This window comes from Zingiber officinale, chromosome 10A (assembly GCF_018446385.1).
Source record: "Zingiber officinale cultivar Zhangliang chromosome 10A, Zo_v1.1, whole genome shotgun sequence".
NCBI lineage: Eukaryota > Viridiplantae > Streptophyta > Magnoliopsida > Zingiberales > Zingiberaceae > Zingiber > Zingiber officinale.
The window spans coordinates 56,388,436-56,400,886 of record NC_056004.1 but is presented as its reverse complement, the minus strand read 5'-3'; the positions used below and the strand labels follow the sequence as shown (position 1 = coordinate 56,400,886).

Sequence of the window (12,451 nt, the reverse complement as noted above, 5' to 3'; positions counted from 1 at the left end):
GAGTTTGTTCCTTGTTTTTATTTCTTGCTTTATGCATTTCTTTAGGTTAAATACTTTACGTTTGCATTTTGCTTCCATACATTACATTTTGCTTCCATACATTACATTTTGTTTAGTATATAGCATGTCATTTTGAATAAAATTCTCAATGGAATTTTCTAGTAATATTTTTAATATGGTAAAAGATTTTTAAATTTGATCATTAATTTTAGGTCATTTGACATGATTGGATGCTCTACTTGCATGATATTGGTTAGTATGGTAGTGGATTCCATTTTGATCAATTGAGCATGATTGCATGAAAATTACCTAGAGAAGACCACTTTAAGCCTATACTTCATTATTTTCTTTTGTGTGACATGCACTTACAACAATTGAAACTCTAGAACTTGCTTTGCTTCATTTCAAAGTCACAATAACATTTGTGTGCAATGAGATAAAGGATATTTGTCATTCTTATTCCATCATAATTTCTAATTTCTTCCTCACATTTTTCTTAAAGTATTCTCATTTAGTATTTTAATCCTTAATCATCTTTGCTTGTCATTCTTTTATTAAGAGTTTTGGTTGAATCCTTGATGAGTTAGACATTACAAGATGGCAAAGGATTAAGTGTGGGGGAGGTGTACAAAAGGTTTTTAACAGCCATTCTACTAATTTTATTCAGTGCATATGATTAGTGAACACGGTGTTTGAATATAGGCATTGGATGTTCTATACCTGTACATAGTCTACTGTGTATGTAAACCAAAGCCAAAAAAATGGGAAAATAAGTTATTATTCTACTACAGGAAAATAATACTGCAGTAAGCAGTCAAGTTATTACTCATGGTGGGCAAGACGCATCTGGTTTGATTCAAGGTCACTCACAAGTTACTATTGAAAGAGATCTTGTTTCACAAGCTGAAGAAGAGGACATAGAGGCTCTCCTTGGCACGTATGTTACTTGATTATGTTTGAATTATCATGTAAAAGTCATGCCTAGCATGCAGATATGCATCTTAGATACTTCCGTGATGCTTTTTGTTGCTTAGTGAAACGGAGCATTTAATCTGATGTGTTTTATTTTTCTTTTCAAATTAACCTTCAGGTGTTTGTTTTCCAATATATGAATCTGTACCTCCTTTATCTTTTGATAATTTTTTTACTTGCATTATGTCCATAATGTTCCCTCTAATATTCATACTTATGTCATGATTCACACACAAGATATTCTGATGCAGGTATGTTATGGGAATTGGTGAAGCAGAAGCATTTTTAGAAAGGTTAAAGAGGGAACTTCTGGCTTTAGAAGCAGAAAATGTTCATGCACTTATTGAATGTGAATCCATAATAGAGGAGGTATTGTTGGTCTTGGTATTTTATAGTTCAATTTTATACGCTGAGTCATTAGCAAGGTCTCTCCAACTTTAGATTTCAGTTTGTTGAAAGCATTATTGTCTGCCCTAGGTCCTTTCCTGGAAGCTCATGCTTTTGGGATAGGTGATCATTTAATTTGGTCAGTTTCTATTTTTTTATTAAAAAAATATATGTCTAGTTATGTCAGCTCATATATTGGGTTGACCAATCAGGTATGGGATATGGTTGGTTAATCAACTTTAATAAATTTTATTCATGTCTGTTACAATCTAGGACTACTTGTTTGGATATATGCAACCTTATGCCCCCATAAACTCCTTTCATGACTTCAATATGATAGGCAAAATCTTTACTTACTTCTCATGATAATTGATGTAATGATAACAAGTCTGTCACTGTGGTAAGGTTGCTCCCTTTTCCTTTAGTTCTACTTGTTTCAGCTTCTGTAGATTGGTTTAAATCAACTATTATCATTTGATCAGCTTGGTAAAGCAGGTGGCAATAAATGGAAATCACTGTTAGAAGAAGTTAGTGCTATTTGTTAATTAGTTCTCATCCACCAGACCAATCTTCCTGCTTTGAAGAGGAAAATGAATTAGTAATGTTTTTTTTAATCTGAAATTTCTTTCTGTGTTCCAGGATAAAGCTCCTTATGTTGCTAAAGCAGCTAAATTGAAGACTGAGTACACCAAGAAATTAGCTATGTACAATAAGAATCAGGTTTATCATCTCGCAAGTCGCTTATTTTCCATCAATTTGATAATAATTAAACTAACCGTTCTCGCCATTTGATAATCATGACCTTATAGGTATATATCTGAGAGATTTTTCCTCTTTCGTTTTGCAGACATTGAGTGTTGTCCTGGAATTCTAGAAATCCTTCTCTCATGTCCAGACATTAGAGCTATGTGAAATTTTTATTCTCTGATTATAGTTCATACAGTACTTACTATAATTCTCTTTTTTTCTTATATTTTATATTTTTCTTTGCATGCAGAGGAGGTGAGTTTGTATTGGGGATATTTCTCTTTATGTTAACTAGTGTGCTCTATATCTTAGTTGTCATTCAAGCTTAGCAACTCCTATTTAATTGTACCCCAGCTTCTTTCTGAATTTGTCTGAGCTATTTACTTGTGAAAATGTTAACTTTATTCTTCCATTTGTTTTAAAACAACTTTGAACATTTTATGCCTTATCTTAAATTTACTTATTTCCAAACCTTTGCCTGGTGTTAGAATCATAATATTAATATTTTTACTGGTTTAACACTTTAGAATTGCTTCAAATTTGTTTTTTTTTTGTTTGAAGCTCTATGTTCCCTTTCTACATTAGAAGTATTTACTTGGTATTCGAAAACAAGGGTGAAATTGATGATATTATCATTAATAGGATAAAAGAATGGATGCAAGAAATATATTGTGAGGTTATAACCGTTGGAATCCTTGTAACTTTCCAAAGCACTTCATGAGTAACTCTTCTATTCTCTCTGATGCTTCATTGGCTTGCTCCATTAATTGTTACATGTTATCCAATTGTTTTCTTGGGCAACTGAAGTTTTTTTCCCCATTACACAAGCGTTCTCTTCTATCTTTTTATTTGACATATAGTGCATAACTAGCGTTCTGGGTGAAAAATATCTTATTAGTTCTGGTCAGTGTTAGAATGTGTTATGTTAGCACTTTCATGGTCATAACTATAGAAGAGAGGTCTCTAATATATGACTTTGCATTTGACCTTTCAGTGTTTGTTGGATAAGTTTTATGGCATTGCCAACCTTAAAGTATCATGCTTTGATTTGAATATGTCACTGGGCTAAATTAAACTCAATGAAGAACTATATGATTTATATGATTGAGATCATTGCAAATTGCCAAATAGCTATGGATGTTATGCAATTTCATTTCCTTCTATACCAGTTGTTAATTTCCAATAACGTGCTGCACAAATAAGACAACAATAGTGCAAAACTGAATTGTATCATCAATCCGTATGTGTTTCAGTAGGTTAAGATAATTCTTATTCGCTTACATGTATATTTTATCTTTTAATGTTTTTATAATTTGTTTATTTTTATCAGCTCCTACAGCTTAATTTTGCAGATTTGATTGTCAAGGGAAATTTGTATACTCGGTCACATGAAGATGCAGCTAGTAAGTTGTTGGAAAAGGCTTTAAAGATTCAGTTGGGAAGAGGATTTTAGCTGACATATTTTGGATTTCGATTACACAGTTATTATTTTCTCATTTTGATGTATGTAGTTAATTTTCAAAATTTGAAGATAACATTTTCATGGATTGAATGTAGTAAATATTTAATTTTGTATTGGTGGTTTCTTTATATTAAATAAAGATTGGTTGTTTGTTATTATCATGTTACAACATGAACATTAAAGACAACGGTCATAAACATTGTAAAAAGTACGTAACCACAAAAGATTTTTTTTTTTTTGTGAAAAGTGATAAAAGACAACGGTTTTATCCATTGTAAAACATATTAAAATTATATACCATAACAGTTTATATCTGTTGTAAAAAGATTCTACCACAACGGTTTATATCTGTTGTCGAAATTATCTACCACAACGGTTTTAAAACATTGTCGTATTCTTCGTAAACAAATTTTGAGATATAAATAACAACGGATAAAAATCCTTGTCGAATGTCTACAAAGACAACGGATTCAAAACTATTGTCGTAGGGCAATACATTCTACAATGCCCTCAGTTATAACGGTTTTTTGACCCTACGACAACGGATAATATTCGTTGTCGTTTGCAGTTTTTGTTGTAGTGTGTGAAATGTTTTTGAATGTTTAGATGAAATTTGCTAAAGACTAGAATTCATATTCAATTTGATGATGGAGTGTTGAAATGATTCTTGTGCCAATTATTGAGCTTGTTTCTCAATAGTATTATTTTTAATGGATGGTTCTTAAGATTGAAGTGCTAAACTTAATCATTTCTTGGGCTTAATCATGTATGAAGCAAGCTTAAACAGCTTTGAATTCTGGAAATTAATATTATGGTGAACACTTATAGAGCTATGTTAGTGTTTTGATATGTTTTCAGCAATTCAGTGCTAGAGCTGGCCATTTTGAACATTGCTATTCTATACAACTATTTTAAAATTCATAAATTGGGACTTGAGTGGTAGGGCATTACTGTTGTGCAGTTATGGAATGGAAGTGAGGAATATAAGTGATTTTGGAAATTGAGTATTGCCTTGATAAGCTAATGCATGAAAAATCTGTGCACTAAGGAATGCAGAAATACAAACCTGCACATTGTTGTGAGCAGTAGTTGATAATGTTATTGGGTTCTGAAATTTTTGCAATGGCAGAATCAGGAAATGAAGTTAGTATCCATTGGGTACCAACTTGGTATTGCTAACCTTTTAATTCATTAAGGAAGTATTTATAGGATCGAAAAGAATTTAAATATCTCCATAATGACATGATATTATCCACTTTGGGTCTAGGCCCTCATGACTTTGCTCTTAGGCTCTACCTAAAAGGCCTCATGCTAATGGAGATATCTTTCTCTTATAAACTCATGATATTTCTCATGTGTTTTCAATGTGGGACTATGTTTGCAACCTTGCAACCCCAACAATCCCCCCCTCAAACAAAGGACCACAGGCTTCCCACGTCCGATCTTCGACCCACCAGGTCTTCCTACCCCTCAGTCCACCCAACCTACTAGGACATTCTTGCCTAGATGCAACTAGGACCTCCTGCCTAGTGTCTGATCCTCTTGATCCGAATATAGGAGCCCCCACTTTCTTTATTCGAGGTTAATATTGTACCCACATGGTTCAATTAGACCATAGCTCTTGTGCACAGTCGGCGGTTAGTCCGGGCTTTGATACCAATTGTAGGATCGAAAAGAATTTAGATATCTCCACAATGACATGATATTGTCCACTTTGGGCCTAGGCCCTCATGGCTTTGCTCTTAGGCTCTACCCAAAAGGCCTCATGCTAATGGAGATATCTTTCTCTTATAAACTCATGATCTTTCCCATGTGTTTTCAATGTGGGACTATGTTTGCAACCTTGCAACCCCAACAGTTTTTAAAGGTATTGTTCTGCTGAAAACAACTTTGATAACACTCTTATTTACCCATTGAAGTACTAAGATGAACAAGAATCTGTTTATGAAATTGTGATAGCAAGGTTTGGACTAAATGCAATAATGATTCTACAACTTAGCAATTTGAGAGTTTCTGTTACAGCAGCTCCAAATCTGTTTCTGAGAGTTTCTGTTACAGCAAATTGCTTGGAATGAATTTGCTGAAAGATGTTATCTGCTATCAAAATTTCAGCAATTTGGTTTGCTGAACATTGCTTGTTCTGGACAGTTACAAGGTCCTGAGTTCTGAAGTAGAAGAAGTTTATTGAAGAAGGTAGAAATTTGTAGATGCAAAAACAAGAATCTGCAGGAAATTAAAGGCTGTAGTAACATGGAAATGAAGAGTTTAGTATCAATGTTGTGTCGGAAATCAGGAGCAGCTTTAAAACCAATGTGAAACTCAAGTTAAGTTCAGTATTGTTCTGAAACAAATGGTATTCTTGCTTCCATGACACCTGTAAAATAAGAAAGGATGAAATTCAGAAACTTCTTCTGGGCACAAAAATGCAGAAACAAGGAGTTTTTTATAGTTACTGAAATTTGATTTAAATAGACCATAATTCAGAATTCAATTGGTGGGTAACATTTCATCAACGAAGCACTTGAACATAGTATCATTTACTTTGAAAAGTTGAAGAAAAGGGTAGCAATAACAGTGAGGTGAAAATGCTAGAAACAAAATTCAGTTTATATGTGGTATCAAGTGTGTGCAACTTTTTCATTATCAGCCTTTGAAATCTTTGGGAATTAATTGAAACTCTTGTATTTCCATCAGCAATTGTTGTTTATTTTATTTCCATTCTTTACAAACCTGCTGGACAAAATTCTGAGAGTATCAAATTGCTGGAATTCTGAAATTGCAGTAAGCTTTTTAATTGATGTACTAAAGCTGAAACAAGATGGAAATCAAGCTATCATTTGATTAAATGATTGAAAAGTTCTATGGAAATAAATTGTTGAAGCTTGAAGTGTGAAAGCAGTAATTGTAGAATTCTGTGAGAAAAATTCAGAATTGTGCAATTCTGAAAAAGATGAAAGCTGTGCAAATTCAGATAATTTGGAATGAATGGAGTATCAAAAATTCAGAAATGACATCAAGTAAAGGAGAAGTTTAGATGAAGTTTTGTAACTTGAAGCAACAAATGGAATTTAGGCATCATAAACTTTTACCAAGATTTACTTTAATTACTGCACAGATGAAATAATAATGACACTTAATAGCAATTGAAGGCTATTTTTGGAAATATTATTCTAGTTGTTTAGTGATACTCATTCAAGGATTACAAATTAAGTTTTAGAATGAAACAAATGAAAACAAAAGGAGATCTTTGCTGTAAAAACAGAAATGAACAAAGATGAAAGAATTAAGGACATGCAGATTCTGCAGAATAGTGGTGCCAATTTGGGAAGAGAATTGTAAGGAGCTCGAACCTCTGAACCCTGGAAGCTTTTGAATATGAATTGATAAGGGTCTTAAGAAGCTCAATGAAAAGGAATTGGAATTTTTAGGGGCTAAAAGATGATTAGTTGATACAAAGTCAAGGACTTATGTAGGAAATGTTGAAATCTGCTCCTTGCTGAGTGGAATGCAGTTTTAGCCATTCATTCATGGAAAAATTTAAATTCATCTGTTGTTTCAGTGTTGATAGATGTTGAACTTGTTTCACCAGAAGTTATTTGATTTTTAGGCTGAAAGTTGAATACAAATCAGAGGTATAAACCAAAGGCTGGAAACTGAAAATCTACTCTGTAGTAATACCAGTTACTGAAATTGTAGAGTTAGAATCCGTGCCATGGTAAGAGAATGTAGTTAGGTTTGGCTATAGAATGAATGCAACAAGAAATATACAGAAATGGATGATATAAAAAATGAAAGAGGACAGTATACAATTAGAAATGGAGCTAGGAAGACGAATTTTGAAACTGAAGATTGTTTTCAAAGAAGTTCATTTCTGTATCAAATTTTCTAGCTGAATCTGATCTGAAACGAATGAGATTCAAGACCCTTGCGATTAATATTAAGTGAGTTATCTCCTAAAGTTTATTTGTTGAAAATCTTTATTGAAGTGTTCCTGATTCATAATTAAGAGATCAAAAGCTGAAAACTGTCCAAAGCATTAAGCAAAGAATCTTTGCTAAGTTGGAATTTTCATAACGAAGCTGGAGTTACCTTAGTTCTTGAATTCTAAAACTTGAGTCCTAGATTCTGATGGAAGAAAAGAATATAGGAAATTCGCTGGAAGAACTTAAATGCATCCTTGTATTGCTGGACCTCAAGTGAAGACATTTCAATTGTATTGTGCCATTGTGGGAATTGTTTATGACAAGGTACTGATTGAAGCTTAAGAACCATCCATGGTTCTTTATGTTCCTCTAATTTGTCATTAGAATACAAATTCTAAAATTGTTGTGCTGAAGTTACCTTGAATTCCAATTGCTGAACTGAAATATGGGAAACCAGAATTCAGCATTTATTGGTGCGTTTGATTTATATGGGTGCCAATTCCAATCTGTGGAGTATTATTTCTTTGTGTAGTGCTCTGAACATGAAGAATCAGCTGTACTTCATAGCTAAATTTAGTGAGTTGGAATATCTGTAATGCAGGAAGTTTTAAGTTTAAATTTGACATCTTGAAATAGACTTCTTGAACTCCTTTGAAGCTGATTCTTTTGTCTAAATCTCTGAATCCTAGTCATTATCATTGGAAATCTGATAGTTGCTATAATGTTCAGAAAACATTTGCTAGAAAATTCTTAAACTGGTCAGTTCTGAATTTTGTGTTGTTAATGCAGAAGCTGCATTTCAGTTTTTAAATCAGTAAGTTGACACTGCTTTATGCCAGGATCTTAATTCTGAGGTTGTGGGTTTTTAATAGTTACTATCTTTAGTGTTTATATGTTTGGTGAGGAATTAAATCAGTAATGTCAATTAAGCAGGGGCTCAATTTTGTGGTGCCAGATTCATCAACTTTAATGCTGAGAACATCTAAAGAGAGTTGAAATTCTGCACTTCTTAAACAGGATTACTGAGCTTGTAATGTGATTACTGATAACTTAATAAAGATTTACTTGAGTATTAGTCATTCTATGTTGCTTAACTTTTGAAATCTTGAACTTTTCTGCTATAATTGTGAGAATTCTGTAACTGAAGAAAAAAACCACAGGAATTGAGAAAGAATGCAGAATGAAGGAAGAAAGAAAACATTGGCTAGAAATGTATTAAGTCATTGGAAATCATGGTTGTGTTTCATTGCCCGAGACAGCCAATGTTTTAAGTGTGGGGGAAGGAATTCTTCTTCATAAGTTAATTAATTATTTGAGTTCCCAAGTGATGGAATTGAAGTGGGAAAACAAAGAAATAAAAAAAACAATGGTAAGACAAAGAGTATCAAGAGTGGAGATAGAGTATCAAGAATTTTGGATTGCCATCAAATTGAAGGAGAGGTTAGCTTGATCTTTTAAATTGGTAACGGCAAATGGTATTCATCTCTTTACACATCAAAATGGTCAATTCATCAAGTATATTCCTCCAATACTCTCATCTTCTCACTTTCTTTATTGAATTATTTTCTTTTGCCTATTTCATCCACTTTTATTATTTTTTATTTTCCATTTCAATTCTTGATGATAAGATCCTTTTGATTCATATATGTTATGTTTTATAGTGGTGGAGAATTAGAAAATAAGCAAGCTTATGGTAGTGAAATGTTGTGAGTGACATTGAGTGAGCTCCACTTATACACGTTTAAGTGTGAGAGATAGAATAGGTGAATACCTTGTGAAATTGTAACTTGCTTAATTTTTCAATTGGATTGAAACTACCATACCTACTAATTATTGTTTGGATTGTATTCATGATTGTTTGTGATCTTTAGATAATCTTAGTTAAATTCCTTTTACTATCTTCTAGGTATTACTAGGGAATTTTTTGTGGAGATGATTTTTAGATTTTTTTTACTTTCACGGGACGTTCAAGACTAAGTGTGGGGGATTTGATAACCATGATTTTACTGTATTATTTTGATTCATACATGCATGGTTTGATGTTATGTTCATAGATAAAACCTATATTTGCATCACATTTCATGCATTGTCTTTATTCTTGAACTTAATTGCAAATTATCTTATTTTGTGTTATTTGATGCTAATATTTGATTCTTATTTTGTAGGCATCAAGGGATCTTGGATTTGGATCTATTCGAACTGAATTTGTGCTCGAATCGGAGTTTAAACTAGAAGATCAAGCTACAGAGCATTATGGATCGTTCATCAAAGATTGGCCAGATCTGAACCATCCATTGAAGATCTGGTCCATCCGACATAAGGAAGAGTAGATCCAGACCCTTGATCAAGATCAATACATTCAGATCGGATTTTAGGTGATCTTTCACCGTTGATTAAGCTCCGAAGCATCACAACCATCCATTCAAATCTCAGATATGATTTAAACCGAGAAGCTACAGTAGCTTCCTCGTCGATCTCTTCTACACAGTGTTCACGTTACGCAGTACCTTCGACGATTTCCAACCCCGTTTTTCATCTCCGATCATCTTCTCAAGCGACATCTTCAATGCAGATCTTCAAGGCAACTGGATTCCGATCATCTGGAGCCATCGGCGGGCGTTCCCTCCGGCGGAATTCTGCTTTCGACGTTCCTTTGTTCTCCTCATATTTGGCGACGTTCTTCCAATATGTGGTATCTCTTTCCATCAAAAACACTTGGCGGCGTTCCTCCGACGTTTCTGAGTTTCATCCGACGATAATCCGCAATCCATAGCCCCCATCTAGATTCTGAGATCCAGATTTCCAGTATTCCAGATTTTTGGCCATATCTTAGGTTTTGGGTTGTTTCCAGCTTGCCAGAGGCGTTCCGCTGGCGTTGCTGAGCACTCCTAGCTTCATTTACAGCTGAGGGTTCTTCACTGAGGATCGGAGTTGGGCGTTCTCGTCTCCGGCTTCTTGTGTGACAGCAAGAGTGTGAAGTTTGTTTAGATTGATTGTGAGATTGGAACGGTTATCATTTTATTTCATGCTATTACTGTTTTTGTATCTAGAACAGGTTCATTTTGATTTTGTTATGTTTTTATCACTGCGATCTAGCATTTCTTTTCCTTGTTGAAGTTTAATTTATGTTTAATTTGTGCTTGGTTAATTGTTAGGTTGTTAAGTTTAAGCTAGGGTTTAAATTGGTGCTTTAGATCATATTTATCTTATGTCTTGTTATTTTATTTTATGCTTAAGATTAGACTTAATTGTGTCTTGTTATTTCATTCTTAGTTAAAGTGTGTTGATGGTTACTCATAATGTAAGATGACAATGCGTTGTTGATTGATTGTTGGCACCTAGGTGGATTTCATTTATGCATTAGATTAGTTTCTTATTCGTCGTGCTTTTCATTTGTTAGATTTAGATTCAAAGCTAAAACCCCTATTTTCATGTTAAAAACTTCAAAAATAGGAATACCATACACTCCTAGATTACATCCTACAGTTAGTTCCTCGAGAGATTCGATCATGGGCTCGTTATTACAACATTATTGTGTAGTTAAGGGGTTCAGTGAATATAATTTGTTAATTTGATTTGCGGGTGTGACAGATTGCGCTCATTAGTGTGCGAATGAAGAAAGATGTGACAATCAATGATGGAATGGTTATGGAAGCTCAAAATTGGAATCCGAAATAGGAGGGACCCCCTTCCTCCTCCAGCGATCCAATCTCAATGGTAGGAGTGAAGGCGATGGTGAATGGCGTCCCGTGATGCATGAGGTGTAGGTTGGAGGAATAACATCGTCGAGATAGGGAACCCCCTTTCCTCAGTGCAGATGGTTGGTGATCGGAGAAGAGAAGCCCCTTGACTCCCATCCTATGGTTAGCAGTGGAGGAAGATGGCGTCGGCGGAGCTGTGGAGGAAGAAGATGAAGTCGCGCGCCGAATAGAGAGTTCAAAGAGGAGGCACTGTGCTTTGTCAAATGACGTTGGTGTTGCTTCTCCAATTTGATCAGAGGGGCTTTGATTAGTCTAGATCTAATGAAGTAGCTGAGATTGGATTTGAGCGGATGGTCAAGATCAAATAGATCCCAATAGAGGGTCAAGATGGCTGGATCATAATGAGTGACTCAAATCATCCCAGATTTGGATGCATGGCTCAGAATCAATCATATCTTTAATGAATGGCTAGGATGGATCAAATATGAACTCTTTAATTAAACTACTTCAGATCGTGATAGAGGGTTCAGATGTGTCTTGATTTGGCTCCACCTTTGACCCAAGCCTTTTAGCTAATTTGGTTTAACTCGAGTCTAATCCATGACTCATTCTCGATCCCCTAAAAATAATAATTGCATAATTTTCAGTAAAATTTCACATAGGAAGAATTATATTAAAGCTCTAAATGAATCTAAACTCATAAATATGATATAAATCCACCTTTAACCATAGAAGAAGGTATAAATGACAAATATAAAAACTAAATAACCCATCAAAATATTGGTTGTTAGGTGTCCAAGAGATGGGGTGCCAAGAAGTTGAGGGCACCAGGGAAATAGGGTGCTAAGGAGATGGGACACCTCGGAATTGGGGCGCTTTGAAGTTGGGGTTGCAAAGAAGACAAGGGCGTCAAGGAGTCTGGACGTCTAGGAGATGAGACGCGAAGAAGTCAAGGACGCCAAGGAAATGGGAGGCACTTCAAAGTTGGGGCGTCCAAGAAACAGGTGCCAAGGAGTTGAGGGTGACAAGGAGATGAGGGAACCCTTAGAGTTGGAGTGCCATAGTGTCGGAGGTGCCAATGAAACAAGGACACCAAGGAGATGGGTGTTAAAGAGACGAGACACCACAGGATCAGAGTCAATTCAATTTTCTCTCTGGCCACTTTAGCTTAATTATTATTTTCTTTTATTTATGTGACACTTTTATATTACCTCACATTACAATTATATTATTTTTAATCCTTCTAAGTAGATATAAGT

At 34.5% G+C, this 12,451-nt stretch overlaps 1 long non-coding RNA gene across 1 annotated transcript; it reads left to right on the top strand.

The window, feature by feature from the left end:
* The first annotated feature begins 1,315 nt into the window (after window positions 1-1,315).
* On the top strand, window positions 1,316-2,280 carry LOC122026382. The gene is made up of 3 exons (XR_006124134.1): window positions 1,316-1,341; window positions 1,999-2,079; window positions 2,207-2,280. It is a non-coding gene; the product is annotated as an uncharacterized LOC122026382 (long non-coding RNA).
* Window positions 2,281-12,451: the final 10,171 nt, after the last annotated feature.